Here is a 23966-nt window from a genome sequence, read left to right on the forward strand (position 1 = left end):
ACTCATTCTGTTTTGTGCCTTAAGATAAGATGTTATTATAGATAAACTCTATTATGAATCTTTACATGACATTATACAGAATGCATGTCATGCTGATGGGCATAAAACTGTTTAGGTCCCCCCGATACTTCATGAATTGGTACCAGTGCAGTCGCTATAGCTCTGGAGTACAGCCATATATTAAACATTTTTCCCAGGGTTCATCGAAGCTTGCATCAGGCGCAGGCATAGCATAGATGGTATAATGCCAAATATGGCCGCCGAGCGATTCAGGTACAATCCAATTCCACGTGCACTACCAGCGTACGCCAGATCTGCACAGCTCTCAGGTCATGTATGCTAATCACCCCATACGCAGTAGTGCCACATGCAAATGAAGACAGATAGTGATTCATGAAGTGGTGCAGGTGTAGTGTAAGCATACAGAAATGTAAACCAAAAAAAAATGGTTTACATTTTTCCAAACAGAACATCGGAGCCATGAAAGCGGACCAAACTTACGTATTACAAAGTTAACATATGCCAATCACTAAATATACAGCCAATGGCATAAAAAAACAAGCACAACACATAAAAAATAACATTTAATGTCATGGCCACACTAACGCAAAGTACAACCACAGGGCATGTGTGTGCAAATAGGAACACAAGGAAAATATATGCAGATATCATAAAATTGCAATGTAACACAAATCATGATTTCACCATAATAGTCAGTGGTATACATGCTACACCACAACCAAGCTGCAAGGGTTGCTAAGGGTCTGGAACAGTGTTCGGCACGGTAACTATGAATTAGTAGTCAATGCCATGCAAATGAGGCAAGTAATACTGAATCGCAAATGACACACCGGCGTAAGGATGTACCATACAGCGCAGCGGTACAACACCGAGGAGTGGTCTGGAGGTATACATGACATCCGCAGTGGGTTGTTCCACCGTAGCTGTAAGCACATTGGAGCATTGCAAATCCAGGTTGCCCGTTGCTAAGCAAAGCCGCAGGATAGGGGTGTGGATGTAGCCATTGCTTTGCTTAGCTGAGACCACACATGGTGCCTGAAAGTGCAGGTGTACATGGATGACAACGAGCTCGAAACCCGGTAAATGGCTGCACACTGCGAGCACCACAGCTGAAACAGAAAGGTTACGGGAAGACAATAAGGAAATGCCACAGTAGGGTAATTGGAGTACAATTGAGTAATTAACACCTATTAATTCACAGTGGGCCATTGACGGCAGCTAACAAGGCTGCTAGTAGCAACCTGCAGAACAGGATAGGGGAGGTGTTGGATTGCAAAGAAAAGAGAACTGTCACCACACAGCAAAGCAAAACGGCAGTAGATCAGCTATAGAACACATTTTGCAACACAATCCTGGTTTGGGAAAGTACAAAACAAGAAAGCAGGCTACTGAATGCATGCCCGACAATGGGAGGGGAATCGTTAAGAAAAGTGAAGGCAAGGGCAAGAGGTGATCCACGGCAGCTAAATGTAATTCAACACCAAAGGCGCCACAATAGCAGTACCTGTGGTAAAACACATAGGTAAGATACCCTGAAGCTATGATTGTACATACACACCCTATGACATCATCAGTGTTCAAAGCACAATAGTCTAAAGTGTGAAGGCACCTCACACACACTCGTGTATTCCCAAACACTGCACCATCAGTGTAAACAGACGGGGAACTTTTACAATGTACTTGTTGGGAGCTGCCATAGCTGTGATTCATCACCATGTGTTGGAGACTGAAGGTGGTGTGGAGGATGATGCTGACAACCACCTCAGGCCCCGCAGGAAGAGAAGAGTGTTCAGACCAAGGGTAACCTACCAGGGGCTACATGATCTGGAGATTGTAGGGTGTTACAGGATGGACAGGGACATCATACAGCAAATTGTTGAGCTGTGCCGGCCACACCCCAGATCCAGAAACAACAGGGGGGAACCCATCCCTGTGGACACGAAGGTATGTGTAAGCTTGGGAATACTAGCCACAGGTACCTTTCAAAGGCCAACTGGAGATAGTTGGGGATTTGCACAGGCATCAGCATCCAGGGTACTCCACCAGTAACTGGATGCCATGTTACCACATGCCAATGAGCATATATACTTCCCCTGAACTCAGGAAGAGTTTGCCAGCAATATGCGTCTCTTCCACCATATGGCAGACTACCCAGTGGTACTGGGTGCAATAGACTGCATGCACATACATATCAAGTCACCACCCGGTGAGCATGGTAGGCACTACATAAACCGCAAGGGATACCACTCCATCAACTGCCAAGTCATATGTAATGCCCAGGGCATTATCACGGATGTGTGTGCTGGCAGCCCTGGAAGCTACCATGACTCCCACATCTGGCATGCCTCACAGCTGTATCAGGTATTTGATAGGGGGAACATCCCATATGGCCACCTTGTGGGGGATGCTGGCTATGCACTGGAGCCATGGATGATGACTCCCATCAGAAATGCACAGACACCCATGCAAGAACACCATAATGAGGCACATGCACAAACCAGAATCATCATAGAGCATATGTTTGAGATGCTGAAATCACGGTTCCATTGCTTGGACATATCTGGTGGAGCCTTGCAGTACTCTCCAGGTGCGTGTGCCCACATTTTATAGTATGTGCCATGCTACATAATATGATCCTGCAGAAACAGCTGCAGCAGGGACATAATGGTGAAGGCCCTCACAGCCCACCACAGCAATTGCCAAGGGCATCACAGGCAGCAATTGCCAAGGGCATCACAGGCACAGAGGGATTCAGACCACGAACACCCTGTGCTAGCCCCAGTAGGCAGACGGAGGCATGCCCAATATGCCCATGCCTTGGCAAAGAGGGAACATATAGCACATACACTGACAGTGTAGGCCCCTATGGACTGACACACTTGTCCACCTGCACACACAGTAAAATGGATGGCACACACACATGACCACCTGTAAATTGTCATGTATAGGTGGTCTACTGTGGGAATCCTACATAAGCAGCCCTCAACTATCGCACACACAACAGCTATTGGTACAAGATAAGTCAACACCTGAACAGTAAATTAAGCTAACATCATGTGTTGATACTGTATGTATAGGTTCCTAGGTACATCTGTAGGTACATGCCTGATTGTCAGAGGCCATTCATCAGCCTAGGCAAAATGTGTCTGATGTTGCCACCCCATCGATTAACAAACTGTCCCTCTGTGGAGCAGAGCCAATTGCGGCATCCCTGCGGTGTAACCACTGTTTCCCACCCACTCTGCAAGGATTCCCCTGTGTGTTAATGAGGGACTCCATATAATGTAATCAGGGATGTAGTTCCAAAGCATGGGGAGTACCCATGAGAGGTATCTGTCACCCCAGCATTCTCCAGTTAAGGTTGTGGCAAGGTGTAGCACATTACAGTGTGTGGCTCACTGAGACATGGATCCCCATAGCTGGAGCACACCCATGAAGCATCACTTGGACATACCATTAATAGGTATCATCCATATGTAAACTAACTGAGTTACACATTTGTTTGCAGTATGGAGGAACAGCCATAGTACAGTCCACATACAAAACACCATAACACTTGTACATATCCCAGATGCCTCAGTGGTAAAGCCACTGACTGTGTCATGCATGTTCCCGGTTCCCCGACCTGCAAGGACTGTTCCGATGGCACAAATAATGAATGTTGGACGCAGGTCATTAGAGCATGTTTAAGCACATATTAGCGGGTTTATGTGCCGGCAAGTGATGGTAAGCATTGTTTAAACATGACTATATGGATATGTGCAAAACAGGTCTAAACTTTGCTGAATATCATGCAGATCACGGTCAAAGATGACCAGAACAGCTGAAATCTGCATTATTCACCCTTGTACTAATAGTGCCTGATCTGAGAGGTAAAACGACCACTGCCAGGAGTAGAACATGCAACCATATACACAATCACCTACCACTAAGCTACTTGAGATGTACCAACGGCAGGTGTGTATTGTGACAGGTTAAAACACAAAAGGGTGAAGTTCAGGAAATAGTATACACCGCCATGTACCCAACAAATGGTGTGTTCACTCTCTCTCTCTCTCTATATATATATATATATATATATATATATATATATATATATATATATATATATATATATATATATATATATATAAAATACAGAGATAGAAAGGGTGATAGAGAGATATATGTCGATATATACGGATATACATATATCTGCAAATATATGGATAAGTTAACAACATGTACACAACTATGGAGATACAAATAAATAGAATACTACCAAATACCAAATGCTTTACATACCGACATGCGTAATCACGAGGCTTAAAGACTGAAAGACCACAGTACCAGAACACTAGAACCGTGAGTACTATTATCACGGTGTTAAAGGACATTTAGTTATTGCTGCTGGTGCTTCGGTCCAGGTAGGTACTGTGTTTAAATGTGTTTCTGATTGCTGTAGTGTGTGTAAGTGTGTGTTCTGAGTGCAGTGTGTGTTTCCGTGGGACTGTAATGTGTGTGTGTGTGTCTTTGCTTCATGTGTCTGTTCATGCTAACTCGGAGGTAGATTATTACAGTAGGTGTGGTCATAGCCGGCCTTAGTTAGGCATAAGCCAACTAAGCAGCCGCCTAGGGCACCACTTTAGTGGTGGCACTCTACCAGTATTTATTTGGTGTAGGTAGACCAGGATGGGGGCACTGTGTGGTGTGGTGGGGGGTGCCATTGCGCCCTTTGCCTAGGGCACCAGTAGACCTAAGGCTGCTCCTGGGTGTGATGTGGGGGGTGAAGCCAGCCACATGGGGTGTGTATGGGGCATGGCCATCTGGCCATATGTAGTGTCAGATGGTTTGTTTGGATGTGATTTGTAGCAGTGTGTCTGTGTGTGCGTGTGTGTGTTCTGTGTTTGTGTTACTTCCGGGAGTTTGACTGTTGCGAGTTCGAGTGTTCGGTATTGTGGGGTTTGGGAGTCTGTGAACAGTAATGTGGTTGTTGGACGTGTGTGTGTTCCTGAATCCATGGGTATGCCGTATACAGCAGTTGAAGTCTTCAAATATGTGCACAACATGGACCATAGCAATCACAAATTCCACCATGACCGAACGTTATGAACAAAGGATATGGAGACTATATTATAGCAACAACCCACGCCTGGGTGTGGGTAACGCTGGATTTACCCACGGTTGTCTTTGTTCGGCCACTCAGGCTTCATCCTCGTGAACAAACTACACCAACCATGGGTAAATTCACCATTACCCACACCCAGGCATGGGTTATTGCTATAATACACTATTACAAATATGTGCTATGAACATGAGCTAAACATGGGGTTAACACCTGTCCCACCTTGAGATGGGCAGTCCCTCTATGTGCGGTAGGTAGTATCCTGACCAAATTGAGTAAAAATACCAATGTCCTACAATCTCAAGATGTTCTGCATGTTCCATAGTGAATATAATGGTTGCATAAAATAGTCATCTGTATCTAACATACCTACATGTAAAAAGAAACAGGATAAGCAAGTAAACCACTACAAGAATATAAGCTTTTATATAGGCATATATGTAAATTCTATACTTTCTACTGACCGTGGGTATGTATCGGCCTCTAAAATCCAATGTGTGTCCTGCAAATGTCCCACTATGGCCATTTGAAAAGGTGGCAACCCAAGCCAAAGAGATTCAGTCACCAACACAACTTCAATGAGTGCAAATATCTGTGACAGAAATACACGAGACAGCTTTTATGTAGCAACATTTCATTACATACCGATGTATTTCCAGAGGGATTGAAGGATCAGTATCACCTGATTGCTATATAGGAAACAATTAATAATGGCTTAATGAATAAGCCTGCAATAACCATAGTATTAGTCTACTAAATGATAGGTCTTCAATTAGGGAAGGAGCCCACACACAAACATGGAATATGTATAAATGCAGTCTCCACAAACCTTTATCTGCTATGTACACCCACCTACATCTCCCCCACACCTGAAACAATTGCAATACAGACTGTAATAACATCACAAACATTCACTCACTCAATGACATCTGCAGAAGCCTTAACATACCTTGTGAGAGACACACTATAATGGCGCTATGTGAAATCATTGCTGTTGTACAATGGAACAGATGCCGATGTTACATGTTTTGTTTGCAATAGTCTCGTATCAGACGGTCGAGATAACAGCTACACTCACATGTAGAACTACATCCTCTAGCCATTACACACAATCCACTGGAGACATGAAGTTAAAATATCTCTGTGTCTCTCCATATAGCAGTTGAAATTCATCACAAACAACACATCCAGGCCGTCTTCCTCAAAGGTAGGGCAAAGGGACAATGCCCAAGTGGAGTATTCAATTATACCCCACTGTTGCCATGTAATTGGCTAATGGAGTAGCTGCACAGCTGATGTGCATGTAGTCATCTACTCCGGAACACCAATTGGTGGCAGGATACCACATGTTACTGGTATCTACGTATAAAAGGATGGCTTGTCATACATTCAAACTGTATGCACATACGAGAAAACCGTTAAAACAGAAAAAGGAATAAGACTGGTATTTTTGTAAACTCAGACTACTAAGAAGGTATGTCGAACACTCAGTTTGTTAGTGTATGTAGTGCCTGTTCTGTATTAATGAAAGTGGACGCAATGCATATAGTGGGAAAAGGTATTCTGTACTGATATATTGTTGAGCATAGGAAAGCTTGTAGAAATTGTGTGTACTGCTGTGGGCCACAAGGTAAACACCTCAGACACCACTAGGTATGCTACATAAGGGCTTTAAACACAACAATTCCACTCCAGCCGCTGTTAGTGCCAGGGTTTGTCCAACAAGTACATGCCATAACATGGGATAGTATATGTTGATATACTGTAACAGTAGGCATATGTATGGGCGTATAACTGAGAATAACATGTCTAAGGTGGTCCTGCTGTGCAATTATGATTTGCATTATGGGATATTGTTGCAAAAATTTGAAATGTACAGTATTGTAGGTAGATATGTTTAACATTTTACATAGCATTACTGTTATATTATGCAAACATCAGGTATGTCTATTGGCATGTGCAATACACAATAACAGGATACATATGACTTGTAGTCATCAGATAGTGTAACAACATGATAGCTAATTGGAATGGAAGAGCTACTCAATTATCCATGCACAAAGGACACGCAATAGCTTCATAGGTTCATAGTTAGGTACTATGCTGTCTGCCCAAGTCCATTTGTAAGCCCAACTACAGTGTTTTCACTTGCAGCACCTCCCTAGGTTAGTGTCCTGTGCCTGTGAACAGCAGAGCCATTTGTTTCCTGCACCTGTGTACAGTAGAGCCACTGCAGTGATCCCTGGCGTACATGTCTGTCTCCCATCCACCCATCGAGGTATTTCTTGAAGAGTGCAAGTAAGAGTCCCTGCCTGATGTACATAGGAATCATGTTCCAAACCCTGGTGAGTGTCCGGTTCAGAATCTATCCCTCCAGCACGCCCTAGTCATCGTTGCATGTGGGTACATATCCCAGAGCTTGTGGCTCTCAGTGGCTTTTGCTTATGTGGAGCATATCCATCAATATTGTTTTAGACATGGGCCTTGTATGTTCAGCAGAGATCACCTCTGGGTATGCAGTAAGCAAATGAGTACATTTGGGGTTTCTGTAGTTGGGCTGCATACGTCATCCTTTGGAGGTCAGTAATCCTCTTGGTGTGTTAATGTTGTGGTATTTAAAGCCATTGCTGTTGTCTCATAAGGTACATCCCAAATGGGGTGTTGTATCCTTTAACGTGTTTCATAAGCCAGGAGTAGAGAGGTACAATGGCTGCCTTTGTTCCGGCTACAAACCCATTACAGATTAGGGTGGCCACATAGAAGGATATCCACGCCACCTTGGCAATATAGTTATCAAAGAAGTGGGTGCTATCTACTTGTGTTCTAAGATCCCTTATAATGTCTTATGTATGTAGGGGACTACCACCTATGTGATAGTCAGCGGGTGATTGGTGTAATCCAAAGGGGATGTCTATGCACCTTGTGGCATGCAGCTTGAGGCCATGTTATTGACACCAGGTATCCGTCACAGTGACACCCTTATGGAGGGTGTCTGTATCAGCTGGTGAATCAATCATGGCCCCTAGTTTGCAGTCATCTGCAAACCTATTCAGGGTAAGTCCTTCTGTGCTAGCCTGTACCTCAGAGAAGCATATACTGAACATGAGGGGCCCTATGATTGAGGGCTGGGGTATGCCAATTGTAACTGATTTACAGTAGGAACTAGGGTATTCTACCCTCACTGTGTGGGTCTTGTCTGTGAGCCACTTTGCATAACATCTTGTGACATAGGGGTTGATGTGCAGGTGGATGTGTATGTTGACAATACCAAAATGGGGAACGGTGTTGAAAGTCATTGAGAGGACAACGTAGGCTGTGTGGACCTCCTTACCCTCATCTACTACCTTGGTAACTATTTCAAAGGACTCCACCAGGTTTAGGAGTCATGGTCTGGCCCTAACAAATCCAAACTGGTTGGTATCAAAGGTTTGGAGGCCACCAATGTCTCTGTGAATAAGATCCATGATGATGTGCTCCATAGTCTTGCAGAACAGTCTAGTCAGGCGTATAGGGCAATAGTTCCTCTGGTCCATTGTGACGCAACCTTTGTGGAGTGTGATAACTGTTGCTGTGCACCATTCAGGGGCCACAATGCCTGATACAAGGCTATTAGTGAATTTGGTGTCCAAGTGGGGAGCCATTTCGTTCTGAAGTTTGTGTAAATCGCAGCCTGGGATGTTGTACAGTCACATGGAGTATGTTTTCCTGGCTTTAGAGAGTGCAGCTTAGAACTGCATAGTTGTGACCGCAGGGACTCTGCACTGTTCCTGTATAGATTTAGGCCCTTTAGGGTGTGAGAGGGGTGTAAAGTTAGCACTGAACCTATCTGCCAGGATGTTGCCAATATCAATCAGTTCTGTAATGTTCGTGCCTAACTGCTGTATGTCAGAGCATATGTGAGTATCGCCATCGAGAGTAGTGACATACCTCCAGAATGCTTTGTGGTAGTCCTTGGAATGAGTCGCAGTAATGTTTATGTAGCTAGCTTTGGAGGATGTGATAAGGGATCTCAGATTTCTACTGAGGATGACCAGGGAGCTACACCACCCATGGGATTGTACTCTACTTTGCAACAGTCTCCTCCTTCTGTTGTACATTATGTCCATGGCAGTGGACCCCCAGAGTGGCGTCCATTATCTGGTGGGTACCACCATGGCTCTGTTTGGGATAGCATGATCCATGCAGTCGTGTAAGTGCAAATTATGTGCAGTTGTGTATGATTCAGCATTTGTAGCTATATTGTCCATCTGCACGGGTGTCATGATGTTTACTACTACTGTCATAAGAAGCCTGAAGTTGGCTTTGTAGAAATATTGTACTATGTTTTCCGTGAAGGGTGTGGTGCCGGGATGTGGATAACAAGGGTGATTAGCATATGTTCGGATTTCACCAACGAGGGGATAACCCCAGGTGTGGAACACCAGTCACACATGTTGGTAATGTCCAGGTCTAGGAAACTGTTGGCCCTGGTGGTGGTGTGGATAGGTTGATCCAGCCGATTAGAGGTTATGAATCCCAGAAAGCATTGGCCTAATGTGTTGGTACATGAGTAGGTATCCCAGTTCAGTGTGGGGTAGTGTCAGTTGCACATCAGTAGTTCCTGTTTGAACCCTACTTTCCAGTACACCAAGAAGTGAGGGCCATTAACAGTGGGGTATGGTGTAGAATCCGTAGCAAGCTACAATTTGTATAGCAGTTATAGCCACAGTTAGTTGCACTTGCAATGTGCTAAGCAACCAGCCTGGAGGTGTGGATATCCTTGGGAAATATGGACACACCTCCACCATGGGTGTTCCGGTCCTGGTTACATGACTGAAAGGTGGGGTTTGAGTAATAGCCTGTTAGTGCAAGGGTGCTCTCAGGATCCTAGAAGCAGGTCCCAGTCACTGCAGAGATATCAAAGTGGTCCACTACAAGGAGTGCCTCGGGTGAGTGCATTTGAGATGAAGATGTCAAGCATTGAGTAGCATTACCCTCAGGTTTTGCTTGCCTGTTCCTTTTATGGTGGTGAATATGTTATTTGAACCATGCCTAAAACAGGCACTATAGGAGCAGCAAGAGCCTTAGACGTTATCCATAATCCCAGGGCCGACAGGTGCAGGTCATCTGTGCCAAAGCATTGTGTTCTGTTGACCATGTCATTCAAAGCAGACAGATACTGGATACCCTTGGAAGGACACCAGAAGCATAGCCAACTGTTGAAGTGAATAATTCAGTCGTACTGCGTTATCAATCTGGATGAATGCAGAATTCTTCTCAGGGCTAGGGCGATACCTGTTTGGGCTACAAGATCGAAGAGCTATTGCATGTCTCTGTACATGTAGTCCAGGAAGTTACATCTCTGGGCATTCACACTAACATGGAGAATGACAGTCTTATTGTACCTGTTGAGGAGTGACCTGAGTGCATAGGTTATGTTGCGGATCCTGTTACCCAACAGCCAGCTGACAGCGACTATCACCTTGTGTAGCCTGCTGAGTGGGACATCAGTGTGACCGCCTATAGAGTCACCTATGACTAGTGTGTTGGGTATGTTATATCACCCCATTGGCTGTAGTTGATGGGCACACTTGAGTCTGTGGGTTATAAGTAATTGGTGTTGTGTTGGGTGATGGGGGCTGCCTGCGTTTCTGCTTTGGAGTCCTCTGTTGCCTACACAGAGTAGTATTGAGAGGCTCCGCAAATGTTGTAGTCTTACTATGTGTGGCCTGTGGTGGTGGAGATCTAGTGAGAATATGTGATGAGTGTGGTGTGGTGCAAATGTTTAACATCCCCACATGATTGTCAGGTTCAGTCTGGGTTGGAGAGAGCATTACCTCCAGCATGGCTACATATGTGCATCTTCCACAGGTTGTAGTGTTGTATATTAGGAGGGGAGCATTGACTGTGTATATGAGACAATTTCTGTATTGCCTCATGATGCCCATATTCATCATATAGACAGGCGATAACACTGGGAAATGACACTTAGACATGCCTGAATATTCAACTATTTCTCACTAGATATGTGAGGTGAGTGTGTACAAGAGCTGTTTTACTCTAACCAAGCTGGAAATGTAAGTATAAACAGTGTTTACCTGTAGGAAATGAGTAGGATTGAGTGCTATAGTAATTAGTAGCTCATGAAGTGCTTACATGTTCTGAACAAGTGCTGAGCATAAATAAGCAATACAGATAGGGTGTCGGATAACATAAACTCACTGCCCCCACATCAGGTACACAATCACATATCCATGAACACTACAGAGCCCCTGTAACCATAACTATGATGGTACAAGGTGCACTCAGGCTGCATGTGACATGTCCACATCCATGGCTGTATCATACATATATGGCAAAACAGTTTGCTCTACACATACACATCATGTAAAACATAGCTTCAGGTCAGTCTGTGAAAACACTGAATGGTGCACACAAATAGTTATCACAACCCACAGAGTGAAGACACCACTCATAATGGGAGGCACTGCACTATTACCCTGCTGAGTCTGGTCTGAATGTCCATGACCCTTAATCAATGTATATGTTATTAGCAGTACAGATGTAGTTGACAGTACGGATGATTTCACACTGCATATCATACCTGTGACAGGTCATAGGACATCATCACCCATACTGTGTTCCACCTACACTCAGTATAGTAGATGTACCTTTGTATGTCACAGGAGTGTTCTGCCAGTAGCCTCTTGACAGAACCAACACTACAAAAGGTGTCTGAGTGATATGTGCATATCACACCAGTGGCAGCTACAGTAAAAAGGGTTAATGTTTTGTACTCCCCCTCATTGTAGCCCATACCACACAGACAAATGGGAGGCATCGGCATATGTAAGTATGTGAATGGCCATGACCTAGGAGCAATAGCTGACTCAGTGTTGTGGACAACATACAGAATGGGCTTTGTGGGTGAGGTGCGTGACATATGTGCACAATCTGGCAGCTGCATATTGCATTGTCACCGCTAGGTTAATAACCCTGTACCCATGAACTACCACCTAGGCAACGGTCAACATAATGGACACTGTGTGTAAGGGATGGTGCTGTTCAGTTTACCTCCCTGAACTAGTGACATCACCAAGCCTATTAGGTAGTCCTAAGAGGCAACCCTAGTCATGACAGGGTGCCATCCATGAGCAGCCATACTCATCACTCAAGTGACCAATATTGGATCACATATCACCTTTATGGGGTATTGCCCATGCTTGGATGGACGGCACCAGCCTTCACAATCCTCATCTCCACTATGCAGCATGCTGCCTACCCTGCATAAAGACATGTCCAACACTGTGATGTTGGACATGCTACACGTACATATCCTGATCTGAAATACATACATCGTGGTCAGCCACCTTCCTAGTACAAGGATCGCCACATGTTGGACAGATCCTTATGCCATACACGTTACATACTCCTGCCATACTATGCAACCCTGTCCAGCAAAGCTGCACATTTCATCTCTGTCAGACATGGTGTGATGACCGCATGGTAGATGTATCATTAACCGTCTGGATCAGTTATGTGGCACTGATTCACCTGAAGGCAGGAACATGGCTGTCAGATACAGCTAGAAAACCTTACATACTATGCTCATACATGGCACAGGGCATACACACTACTACATGACCTTGGCCGTACATGCTATAGTTGACAACCATCCCTGCAAATACCATCCGGCTAGCCATTGTCCCATGTGTATCACATGTGCAACACAGGTGGTACGTGGCAGGATGTTGAACTGCTGTACAGTGCTGTGTAGATGTATATGGCAAAACACATGCATGTAAAGGTTTCTGTGCACATGTCTGCATTGTCACAGGTCATGTCCATTAAGGCAGTGTATGTGTTGATATGTGACATATACACAGCATCAAGGTCAACAGCATTAATGAGGACACATCCAGGCATGTGCTGATAGGTAAGAACCCCAGTTCAGGCAAACAGACATGCCCACATCAAGACAGCATTCACATGGAGTATGAGCAATGTAATGAGGTGACACACATATATGGTGATAATATCCAATCCCTATTGGGTGTCACATGTATGTGACAGAAACATGTCAGTGGTGTCAGTGTCATAAAGATTTGCAAAGACAACTGTTCATATGTACTAAATGTAATACACATGTATGTGAAGCTGTATCTCTGTGCATCTCTGAGATACTGTGACCTGTCTCCATCATTATGTCTTCCAGATATGCCTCGATCAAGACTGCCAGCTTATAGCCACTTAGAGGATGAGGCCCTCATACCTTACCTCCAGGATAACTATGAGGTATTGTTCAGCCATGTGCCACAGCATGCCCAGCAGCATGATGGCCTGTGTCAGGAACTTCGCAGGAGGGTTAATGATGTGGGTGGCCATAACTGCACCTACCAGCAGGTGTGCAGACACTGCACGGACCTGATCAGACATGCAAAACAGCATGCAAATGCAATCGCCAGGGAACAAGGTACAACAGGTGGTGGGCCACCAACCCAGCCCCCACTCACATGTACTGAGGAGCTACTGGCCAACCTGGAGACACCATCAGAACAGCATCCACAAACCCTAGCTGCCATCGTGGAGGTGAGTGTCCTCCAACCCCTGAGCCTGGAGTTGCCTGGTAAGTCACTACTGCACATATAATTATTATATCCCATTTAGTTGCATGTGTCACTGTACAATATGTAATGTAACATCATATGCAAGGTATGTTTACACACATGCCGCATACTATAGTATGCTACCCTGTGTATGCACACATGTGCATACTCCATAGTATATCCTATTGTACTAGTGAATGTGTTAACATGCACATTGCACCCTGTAGCTGTCATACAGTCATGGATAATGATCATACTGCTGTGTCACCCCTATATAGGTACCTCTGGCGTGCTGCAGAGACAGCAGGCCGGTGCAGGTGAGACAGTTATAAGTATCAGGCATGTTAATGTACAGATCTATCCGCCATGTGGCCAGTTAACACATGTACACATAATGTATGGCCCAGTCACGATATACAGGTTGCATCTTTAATCAATCACACTGGCTACCCATGTGCAATACATACAAACTAAATGAAACACCGACATAAACCACAGAAACTGTCATTGCTAGATGTGTGGACAGCTGTGCATACAACAGTGGAGGTGTTGTTCAATGTAGGAATATGTACTATACATCAGAACAACACATGTGGGGTATGCAAACAGTACTACACAGTGAGCTGGAGTATGGGCAGCCCACAGGATTCACCATTGTGGAATATGCCCCTGCAATGTGTGCACACATTGTGATGTGCCATCTGACATGTCCATGACATGTAGTGGTCCGGCTGCAACATTGTCTCACTATCCCATAAAATATACCCCACATACCAAACATACAACCCTTTGTCTGCATAACCCTGTGGACAGTGGACTATCTGACATCTATGGGTGTATGTCATATGAGACAACACAGACATGTGAGATAGACAGCCATCACAAACATTTGGCCAACACATGTTCACACATGGCCATGTAGGATGGCCAGAGACATGTAGCAACACACAGTAGATGTGATGTGTGTGTGTACACCCTGTTGTACATTGGCTACACATGGTCCAACTATAGCCTTTGTTGAATGGTTATATAGCAGATGTGTGGAACACTGGACATCCTACAAGCCTGTGCACAGCTTGTGGAGGTGTTACTTAATTCGACCACATAAGATGTGTTGAACATCATGACTGTGTCACAGCATGACAGTAATCACATGTACAACATCCACATACATACACAGACACCACATCAGGCCACAGATACAGTACATTTCCCTTGCTGCTGTTGGACATCACTGTCAGCCATGCACCTCGTGTGTGTGGTACACAAATGTCATGTGGGACATGGTGTATTGACAAGTCTGCCATGTGTGGACATGGTTGCCAGGCCATGGTTGCCAGGCAGCTAAGAAATGTTAGCAGTTGTGCAGGGGTGTCATCCATATGTCCTTTGGTGACCTGTCACACATGACACATCATGGTTTAGTGTGTATATACCTCAGTGACGTGGGTCACAATCCACAGTATTTTTGTATTTTGTATGCACACAGTCATGGCTATGCACTGTGTGTGTAATCCACACTGTATAGCAATAGAGACGCCTCATGTTTCCATGCAATGGAACTGTGTCTCTACTTCACACTGTATAGCAATATAGATGCCTCATAATACCCTTCAATGGTCATGCACATCTGCTATAAGTGCATTCTATCTGTAGGGCATACAGACAACACTGCAATGTGACACCATTACACCTCTGTACATGTGTTAAGACACCATTGTGTCAAACATGTATGCATGTCAATGCAGACATCAGCAGACTGCATGTCATACTACATGTTAATGTCAAGGTCATATGCCTCACATCAACCATATGCACTGTTAACCTGTGCTGGTCCACATGGTGAAACACAGGGATGCATGCTTACTACCATGATTGTGTAAAATGCATGGCTTCTACTATGGCACATGCTTGCTGTTATGTGCAACCCAGGGATGTCTGATAACTACCACTATTAATGTCTGAGCTGCATGCTACCTGCTGTATCACATGCATATTGCATGCCTTCTGTCAAATCACATGCATGGTGTAGGATGTGTGTGGGCATGTGTGTGTGTGTCTGTGGGTGTCCATGTATGCACATGTGTGATTGTGGGGTTGTTCATATGGCAGTACGTCCCTTTGGGATCATGCAGTACATGGACATGGACTGAAACATGATACACCTGGAATACTTGTCTGATATGTAATCACAGGACAGCTGATAGTATAATAAGGTCTGTACCATGGACCATGCATTGGGAGAGAAAGTAGACACCAGGTATACCCTTAATATCACATTCAGCAGTGAGGTGGATGACAACCCATCTATACAGCACTACAGATATACTGGGGAATTACTAGACAACACCAGGGAGTGTATCCATATATTACAGTTGTCACAAGATAGGTTGATTGAGCAGCATATCTGGCATGTACTGCGCAATACTTACACATGACACTCCAGTGTGTGACATTATGGAGTGAATGTAGTAGCCCCTCACATATAGGGACCATGCTCATGATAAATGGACATACACAGGGTGAATACTGAAATACAGCAGTGAGGCCATGTAAAACCTACTCCACTCAGATCAAGGAGGTAATGGAGTAACAGGTCTTGTGTTGTGGCCACTTGTCTAGGCATTTAAAGGAATGATATGTTAATGAGTGGTATTAATAAGTGTATGTTACCAAGTGTGATGCAGGATGGGGAACTTATGTTAATAAACGTGGGACTGTCTGTAAAATCATGGACAGGTAGGTATTAAGGTGAAATGTGTGTGTGTGTGTGTGTGTGTGTGTGTGTGTGTGTGTGTGTGTGTGTGTGTGTGTGTGTGTGTGTGTGTGTGTGTGTGCATCTGTGTGTGTGTGTCTGTATGTGTGTCTGTGTGTGTGTCTCTATTGTAATGTAGAGTCTTTGTTTGCCTTCACAGGTGATGTAGGTGCATTACCCTCCTGCAGTCTATCTGATGTTAGTGTCCACACAGACTCCAGCAGTGATGATGAACATATGCTTGAGGTACAGGCAGGGTTGTCAAGGGCTGAATCTGTGCCATTGGTTGCCATTCCACCTATATCCCTCTCTTCCCCGCATGCAGTTCTCATGCCAACATATACCCCATCACCAGTGGCCATAGAGGAAGGACAGTTAGCATGTGTTAGCTTGGAACAGGAACGTGTGGTGGCTACGGAAGGTGTGTATTCACATCATGGTGTCAGTCAAATGACTGCATATGTGCCACACAGGCATGTGGCCAGTGCTGCTCGTAGGAGGACCTCTGGCCGACATGCACCTGCAGGACAGAGCACAGCAGCTGGTGTCACCAGATGCATGTTTCAGACTGTAATAGCGGCACAGGCACGTGCTGAATGGCAGAACAGAGAAGGGCAGAGGCTTCAAAGGGCTGCTATCCATTCTTTAAACAACAACATCCAGGCATTGGCAAATGCTCAACAGCAGATTGCTGAAGTTTTGTACAGACGATTGGGTGACATAGCTGGAATCCTCGACCGTGGCATGACAATCCACGAGCATGAGCTGTCTGTGCTGGAACATCTGGTAGGAGGGAGGCATGGGGCATGTGGATGTAGGCCAGCTACACCACCTGGTGCAGGTCTACATGAATGAGCTACCTCACATGCCTGCTCCCATAGTGCTGGTAGCAGCAGCAGTGCAGCTGGTGCTGCGCTGTCCACACCAGGACACAGCAGGCCACATGGAAGTGGCCCTGGGTGGTCCCAACGGGGATGCAGTTCCAGTGGACATGTGTCATCGGACAGTACCCAATCTGTACCTCTGCCTGATAGTGCCCATGCAACCCCTGGTAGGCACAGGTCACATGGCCGTGGACGGACACCGTGAGATGTAAATCCTGGTCTGTACAGTCTGGAGCTGTCAATAATACCCCTGTGTAGGCCAGACACCTGGCAGAACTGTGTGCACACATAAACGCACACACCAGAAACATCTGTAGGGCATCGCAACACTCTCATGCATAACAACCACACATGGCCAATTAGATCACAGGCTCTAACCAACACACATGATGTCATCCACTGGTGCAGCCTAGGCCCCTGGCAAACATCATCCTGTGCATATGATGATGCCTATGCGCATCCCTGTCTACACACCATTGGTGCAGGGACATGCTCATATGGTCTGATGCACAGGGTGAACAGAATAGGGAGATAAGTGTATATTACAATTGTCGTGTACTTTTGACATGCAGCAGATATACCATGTAGTACAGGTTTAGAATGCATTGTTTTATGTTCACAGTATGTGTCTTGGTAACAACAGTAACAGCATATTGGCAATGATGCCCTGCTTCCCTCCTTAAGTTCTAATTGCATGTGCCATTAAGTACCAGTGTTTGCAGTTTCCCATTTGTAAATGTGGACTACTCACAGGCATGTATGGCAATACCAGCATGCTATACGTAGCTTCAACCTCACTGTTAGAAAGGCTGCCATTCCAAAGATGTCTCCAAATCTACTGATCCAGGAGCATGTGAGCTGTGTACTAAGCTACAGTGGCTAGAGACGTGACATCCATACCGGGGTGACATCACAGGTACAGTTACATGGTGCGGGGAGTTTACATAGTGGTCTAGCTGATGTCAAGGGTAGAGACCAGTTGATAGCATGAGGCCTCACTGTGTAGCAGTAATACACATTCACATTACAGGATGAGAACACACAACTACACACACACACACACACACACACACACACACACACACACACACACACACACACACACACACACACACACACACACACACACAGGTATTTGCACACATGTAGTCTGACACAGTAACATGCCCAGACTCACAAGGTCAATGACACTGTAACACACACACACACACACACACACACACACACACACACACACACACACACACACACACACTTGATAGTGTTGAGGTGAAGACCCCTGCCTATGTGGTAATCACCATTACAGTACTGTGCACCCACATGACACAACACAGAGAATGAACATGTACAGGTAGTCAGTAATGCCTAAGACCGACGGCATCAACAGGGTAGTAGATTGCATAACCTGGAGGGTTAGGGGTCCTATCTGTTCACTATGGTAGCATACATCCTCACTCCATGGACCAGACAGCCATACATACATACACACACACACTGTGGAGTCCACAATTGAATTCACCTATGTCATGCACATACAGATAGCTAACGTGTGTGATACACACACCACCCCTCCCTATGTCTTGCTTTCTACACTGCTGTATGTACAGATCTCTACAACAGTGTATGGGAGTGTGTAATATATTGGGATGTATTCCCCACCATACATGGCATATATGGCATATATGGACACACAAGCAAACACACATGGCAGTACTGTGAATCAAACACCTGCTATCTTATGATACGTATGACAGACATGCAGCAGTATTGCCCACATTTACAGTCATTGACACCCCGACCACTGTGTAGGTTGTATGTCTTCACCTTCAATTAACAGAAACATAGCTTAGTGTTTGCACATGTTATGGTTGGACGGCTTATGACACACCTGTGAGTAGTCTTCAGCAAACATCCATCTCCAAAGTTCACCCACCACTTTATGTACACACATCCATCCATACCTGATGTACATCTTACCATACTGTCAGTATTTCACCATATACAGGTGTCAATGATGGGGCTGCATTGCAACTGCATGTTGTAGTAAGACACAGATCAACTGCAAACATCAGCTACTGCAAATGCATGGTAGCTGAATGCACACCACTACATGTACATGTGTGTAGGTCCTACATTCCTGTCATTTAGCCATGTTTGTAGGCATTGCAATTGGTGGACATGTGTGATGACATACATGACACATGGACTGTTGTATGATATGATAGTTGTCATGGATAACCAGTACAGAGGGAATGTTAACTCAGTTAACATTTCTATCACACCTTATGTACTGCTAGCATTCAACAGCCATGGACCTACCTTCCATGTGCATGTGTGTAATTGCTGTAACCACTTGTCTGCATGAAGGACAGCAACAGCTATGCTATGTACATATGTGTTGTGTGTGTGGGGGGCATGTACATATCCACGGCAGGTACATGTATGTCATATCCAAACATGAGTGTGTTTACTGGTGTACAGCAACAGTTATCTGTCACAGCTGTATATGACCCAGGGACCTTGTTATGTGTACAGCCAACCTGGTTATGAACAGTGGTATCATTGCATTGCATAACACATGAGGGAACTGTGTCAGTACATGGGTAGTCTGCACAGTTGCTGTAGAGCTAGATACAGTCCACTAGTCATGAGTAACATGGTGATGTACTAATGTATGTTCTGCCACATATATGGATGTGTGTTGCTGGTCCAAGAACATGGTGATGTCTGAGGCCTACATCCTAGAATGCGGCTTTTGACACTGTGATCTGCACCTGACACATCTGTGATGGCATTTGAGAGTGTAACTGGTCAGTACATGTGAGTGGTTTTCATGTACGTGGGGACAGTACCACCTGGAGTGGTCTGTAATGGTGTTATGGCCCACATGTCTGTATCTGAGGTATACAGTGGGAGTGCTATTGTGCACAACTGAACTTTATGCCAGGTGTTCCTCACTGCACAGATGCCAGTATTCCCCATTGTTGGAACTAGATTGGCAGCTGTGATTACGAACGCTACATATCTAGCACTGTTTAGCATACACATACAATGCAGTTGTCCTCTAGGTGTCAGGGTGTTTACCTGGTCTCAGGACATTCATCTATGAATGGTACTATATGGGCGAAGTAGCCACTCCTGGCAGGACATCACCACAGGTGGTATTAGTGTGCCATGTTTAGATTGGTACAGCTAAGGTGATGGACAGCAGCAGACGTGTAGAAGACCGGTGTCAGATATATGTAGTGCAGCGTTCATGCTAACAACGATGACTATCGCCACACTGTGCCCTTCCGTGTTTAGAATCAGAGTGCATACAAGACAGACCTTAGCTACTAAGTGTGTGAGCATGCCCAGTATGCCGTTGTGTAGATGGACACATAGTGCATTCCAAACGGACGTGTGCTACTAAGTGTGTGAGCATGCCCAGTTACGCCTTGTGTCGGTTATGTGCCTCTATGTGTATGGGCATGACCATTTTAATCATGTATAGCGATAGTGGTCATCCAGGCAACAGATGGCCATACCCCACTTCAGGATGGATTCCTACATTGAAAACACTGGTTCACAGGTATGTACACTGTAATTGCCAGCATCCATGTCGATGTCCGCATTCCTAGAAGGTCATATTGACTGTCTTGAAAGGTGTAGTGTCTGTGGCATGTCTCGTATCTATGTAGTGTTGTAATAGTGGTCCGTAGATAGGCAGTTGTCCTGCTCACACCACTGGTGTGTGTTTGTCTCCATCTACCTTGGGACAGTAATATGCTTTTAGACAGCTCACACTCCATACAATCCCTATCGGTGTCTGTTCCATTGCTTATGATGTCACCCACCTAGAAGTATGCCTCTGGGAGTGCTGTGATCCAGTAATCTTGCTAGTGTGTTCTGTAACTGCGTAATGCCGTAGTGTGATAAGGTAGTTAGATCTATGTTCAAATCCCAGCCATGCCGATTGTGTGTGTGTGTATTTCCATCTGCCTGGAGACAGAGTAATGCTTTTAGACTGCTCACTCTCCATACAATCCCTATCAGTGTCTTTTCCATTGCTGATGATGTCACCCACCTAGAAGTATGCCTCTGGGAGTGCTGTGATCTGGTAGTCTCGGTAGCGCATTCTGTAACTGCGTAATGCTGTAGTGTGATAAGGTAGTTAGGTCTATGTTCTAATCCCAGCCATGCCAATTGTGTGTGTGTGTGTGTGTGTGTGTGTGTGTGTGTGTGTGTGTGTGTGTGTGTGTGTGTGTGTGTGTTTCCATCTACCTGGGGACAGAGTAATGCTTTTAGACTGTTCACTCGCCATACAATCCTTATCGGGGTCTTTTCCATTGCTGATGATGTCACCCAACTAGAAGTATGCCTCTGGGAGTGCTGTGATCCAGTAATCTCGGTCGCACATTCTGTAACTGTGTAATGCTGTAGTGTGATAAGGTAGTTAGGTCTATGTTCTAATCCCAGCCATGCCAATTGTGTGTGTGTGTGTGTGTGTGTGTGTGTGTGTGTGTGTGTTTCCATCTGTCTGGGGACAGAGTACTGCTCACTCTCCATACAATCCTTATCGGCATCTTTTCCATTGCTGATGATGTCACCCACCTAGCAGTATGCCTCTGGGAGTGCTGTGATCTAGTAATCACGGTAGCGCATTCTATAACTGTGTAATGCTGTAGTGTGATAAAGTAGTTAGGTCTATGTTCTAATCCCAGCAATGCCAATTGTGTGTGTGTGTGTTTCCATCTGCCTGGGGACAGAATAATCTTTTTAGACTGCTCACTCTACATACAATCCCTATCGGCATCTTTTCCATTGCTGATGATGTCACCCACCTAGAAGTATGCCTCTGGGAGTGCTGTGATCCAGTAATCTCTGGAGCATATTTCGTAACTGCGTAATGCTATAGTGTGATAGAATAGACAGGTAGGTGTTCTATTCCAAGGCATGACAGGTGTGTGTTTGGCAGTCATATCCTATGTGTTGGTATCTGTGAGTGGCTAGCTCCAGAATGTGTTGAGCGTGTTTTGTTGTTTTCCTATATAGTGTCCACAAATGTCACAATCACCCAAGAGACTGGGTTGGCAAGACATACACAATCATTCGCCAATAGGTCTGGAGAGTAAATGTCAGCAGCCCTACTCTTACACTTAATACAGTCTGACCCGTGTGATGCAATGAAACACACTTGTCTTGATAGTAACACCAGTACATAATGCAGGAGGCACATATGGTTTCCTTTTCATTCTTGTGTAATGCTTTGGTGTCATGTGGTCTGCTGTTGTGATATATATTCTATATCTACGTCTGTGTGTGTATATGTATATGTGTGTGTGTGTGTGTGTGTGTGTGTGTGTGTGTGTGTGTGTGTGTGTGTGTGTATATATATATATATATATATATATATATATATATATATATATATATATATATACACACACATATATATATATATATATATATATATATATATATATATATATATATATGTGTGTGTGTGGACATTAGCACACATAAATCTATATGATGGAATACATGTCCTATACTATTGAATGCCTGTGCTGGATGATCTGTGCGTGATCACCTCAGATGTATGTATATCTGCCATGGCTTAGTGGTAAAGCACATTTTCTGTGGTGTGCAGGGTCCCGGGTTCAAGTTGTGTAAAGACCGGTTATTTTGTTGCTGTGAAGAACAAGGGACATCGAATACGATGGTAGTAAGGCACCTTTAACCAGTTGTGTGCGGATCTGTGTGACAGTAAGCAGTGGTTATTATTTTGGAGGCTCAGTATGGGTCATGTAACTATGCATTAGAAGACAATACTATGCAAATGAGGATGAAAATGGTGATTCCCGTTTATCCCCAGGGTGTGATGCAGATCCCAAGAGTGTATGTGTATAGATAGCCGGCTGCAGGACTCAAATATAGGTGAAATCATAGGGGGGTGTCAGGCATACTGTACGTACATTCGAGCCCTGTGTTTTGGGAGTACTCCTGACTTAGCACGCCTAAGCTAGGGGTGTGTCTATACCTGCCTAGTGAAATTGGAAGGGACAACAGCAGTAGTGGAGTAGTTAAGATGAACAAGCTACGCAAACAGGTGATAATTAGCACAATCAGCAGATTACATGCCCAGCCCGGCACAGAACACTACGGTAAAGTGAGCAAGCACCATCCACACAGGTTTTTTCCACACTCTACACCACCAGTGTATATATGTGGGGACATTTCTCAAAACAATCCAACCAAATGAGAAGGGCTGCAGCAGGCAACATAGATCAACATGTGCAGGAGGCTGACGGTGGTGAGTATGTGAATGTTGCCGAACAACCCTCAGTGAGGAGACAGAGAAGACTTTACAGACCTAGGGTAACCTACCAGGGGCTACATGAGCTGGAGATAGTGGAGTGCTATGGGGTGGATAGAGACCTCCTACAGCAGATTGTTGAGCTGTGCCGGCCACACCTGACACATCGAACAGGCCGAGGGATACCCATCCCAGTGGATACCAAGGTATGTGTAGGCCTAGGTATACTAGCCACAGGTACCTCTCAAAGCACAACTGGGGATATCATGGGGATCTCACAGGCATCTGCATCCAGAGTATTGCACCAGTTCCTAGATGC

This window comes from Protopterus annectens, chromosome 5.part0 (assembly GCF_019279795.1).
Source record: "Protopterus annectens isolate FY-2018-M chromosome 5.part0, PAN1.0, whole genome shotgun sequence".
NCBI classification, from domain to species: domain Eukaryota; kingdom Metazoa; phylum Chordata; order Ceratodontiformes; family Protopteridae; genus Protopterus; species Protopterus annectens.